Source organism: Orycteropus afer, unplaced genomic scaffold, assembly GCF_000298275.1.
Source record: "Orycteropus afer afer isolate SDZICR_OR568_19922 unplaced genomic scaffold, OryAfe1.0 scaffold00546, whole genome shotgun sequence".
NCBI classification, from domain to species: Eukaryota; Metazoa; Chordata; class Mammalia; order Tubulidentata; family Orycteropodidae; genus Orycteropus; species Orycteropus afer.
In genome coordinates, this window is record NW_006922133.1 from 1377283 (window position 1) to 1380488 (window position 3206).

A 3206-nucleotide genomic window follows, 5' to 3' on the forward strand; every position below is an offset into this window, starting at 1 on the left:
ACTTTGTTTTTTTTTTTTGTTTGGTGTAAGCGGCCCTTTTACAAAATGTGAACCGGTAGACGACAGTGCCCCTCAGCCCCTCCAAAAATCCTCTTCAACGCACAGCACGTCGTTTTTTAGAAAAAAAGTCTGTAACGTACGAGAGTTGAGCTCAGGTTATCTCATGTTTTCCTGGATGCCATAGTCAGTCGGGTCCAATGCTGGCTTTGGGAATAAATTGGAAAACAAACAGACTTTTAAATATTCCCCAAACCCAGTGCCATCGAGTGGATTCCGGCGACCTCCACTCAGTTTCCAAGGCTGTAAATCTTTACAGAAGCGGACTGCTTCATCTTTTCTGCGGAGCGGCCTATGGGTTTGATAATGCAACTTTTTGGTTAGCAGCCAAATGCTTTAACCACTGCGCCACCAGAACTCCTGGTCTCCCTGACTACTAAATCCTTGCATTCCACCTTGTACTTCAGCTACACTATTCTCTATTTCTTTCTTTATTTTGTAAGCAGCCATGTGCTTCATTCCCCTGTAACCTAATATTAGCTATGGCTTTATTTGGTCCTAAAAACTCTAAGTCAGTCTTACTGTCCCATTTTAATGATGAGAAAACTGAAGCTTTCAGAGTTTGATGCACTTGCCCAAGGCTACAAAGATAAGGGCAGAGCTATGATTTGAACACTCTTCTTCCTCCATAGCACACACACATATCCCATAGGTCGTTCGACCTCTGGCTCCATGGCACCTGGAAATTTTTCACATCTTTCAAAGCCTGTCTGAATACTACATCTGTTCTAATAACAACTCACCAAGATGCTTTCCTATGTTAGAACATCGGATCACACTGCGGGTTACCTTCATTCCCCTTTGGGCACTTAAAACACTTTGCTTGATAATAGAGATCTTAGTCACCATGCTTCTCCTGAGTTCTAGGGAGCTGCACTAAGTCTTTATCTTTAAATAGCACCTCTCCCACAAGGTTCTAGGAGCTCTAGTAGTGCCTCAGGCACTTGACTGCTAACCAGAAGGCTGGCGGTTCAAACCCACCCACCAGCCACTCCTCGGAAGGAAGGTTGGGCATTCTACTTCCGTAGTGATACCGCCTCGGAAACCCAAGCAGGGGTCGCTATGAGTTGGGGCCGACTCAAGGGCACATAACAACAACAACACACGGTTCTAAGAATTAAATGTTATAAAGTATAAAGCACCCTGCGCAGTGCCCGGAATCAGAGGCAGATTACCTAGTAAGCAAGGTAAGCTTCGTGCTTCCTTCCTAATCTGTAATGAACAGTTTCACAAATTTTCCACCACAGAGCCCATGTAAAGCATGTAAGCACAAGTAAATTTGTGCTTACCTTGCTTACTGGGTAATTCAACACTGCCTGGAATTTTGGTTCCAGTCCCTCACTGGTCGGTGAAACGATGATTCTTGGGACTGTGCATCTCCACATTTTGGGGAAAAGGTGACAATTTCTTGTAAGTACTCATAAACAAGGTTTAGCTTGTTAGACATAGAGTTATTTTGCGATTTTACTGGGGTATAAATGTGTGTGTTCTTGTGTGCCATCAAGTCAAATCCGACTTCTAGTGACCCTGTATGACAGAGTAGAACTGTCCCATAGGATTTCCTAGGGGGAGCCACTCCTCAGAAGGAAGGTTGGGCAATCTACTTCCATAGTGAATTTTTGTTGTTGTTATGTGCCGTCGCGTCCGACCCGACTCATAGCGACCCCTCCTTGGGTTTCCGAGGCAGTATCACTACGGAAGTCGGAAGTCGATTGCCCCATTTTCCTTCTGAGGAGTGGCTGGTGGGTTTGAACAGCCAGCCCTCTGGTTAGCAGTCAGGTGCCTTAGGCACTATGCTATACCTCCTCGGAAACCCAAGGAGCGGTCGCTATGAGTCAGGTCAGACTCGGCAGCACATAACAACAATCTTTCTGGAAGCAGATCGCCAGGTCTTTATCCTGCAGAGCCGCTGGGTGGGTTCCAACCGCTAACCTTCTGGGTTAGTGGCTGGATGCTTAACTGTTGTGCCTCCAGGCTCCTTTAAACGTATGTACAAAAAACAAACCCACCAGCCACTCCTCGGAAGGAAGATGGGGCAATCTACTTCCCTAGTGATACTGCCTCGGAAACCCAAGGAGGGGTCGCTATGAGACGAGTCCAAGTCGACGGCACATAACAACACAAAAAACAAACTCCCCGCCATTGAGTCGATTCCAACGCATACTGACCACCTTTGGCTTTCCGAGGAGGTAAACCTTTACGGAAGTAGATTGCCCAATCTTCCTTCTACGAGTGGGGGGTGGGTTTAAACCACCAACCTTCCAGCTAGCTGGCAAATGCCTTAGGCATTACGCCACCGGAGCTCCTTTTAAATGTATGTAGGAGGGTGATATGGAAGTAGAGTAGCTCAGTGTGTCGGCTGTGCTGGTTACTGACCTATTATTGCCTCTTAGCTCCAAAATTCACTTTGGAAATGGATCTGTTGTTGTTAGTTACCATCTAGTTAATTACGACTCGCAGGAGCCCCTGTGTGCAGAGGAGAACCGTTCCTTAGGGCTTTCAAGGCTGCGCCCTTCAGAAGCAGATTTCCAGGCCTGCCTTCTATGGCACCCCTGGCTAGGTTGAACTGCCAATGTTTTGGCTAGTAGTCAAGCACTTTAACCATCTGCGCCACCTGGGCCCTTTAAATAACATTTTACCCTTTCCAATGGCATAATTTAAACTTTTGTCAGTAGGAGATGCAGGTCAGAGATTGTAAGAGGAAAGAATTTTGTTTCCGGGTTCCTATGTGTTCCCTAGGCGGGCTGTGGCAGAGGACAGTTTTACCCAGCACCTACAGGGATGATGTTCAGTAAATTCCAGAAGGTGGATTTCTAGCAGGTTCTACCAGTGCAGCAGCACAGTGACTTATCTGCCGTTCAGTAAGTCATATTTGTGTTCTCTTGGGCCGCTAAAAGATTGTCAACAGGAGTACAAAAGAAAAAATGTTTCTGTATTTTTAACCTGGGATTCTCATCTCTCTGTAAGGCAGCCAGCCTCCATCTTGACTACAACAATAAGAACCAAAGGAGTGAGAAGGTGAGCAGTCCACTACTCCCCAAGCAGTCCTATCCATGGCACCCCACCCCTCCAGGGGGGTGTCTGGAATCCTAGACCATTGAGAAAGTGTCATGGTCACCCTAGGAACTTGGTGTCCTGACTGATGACTG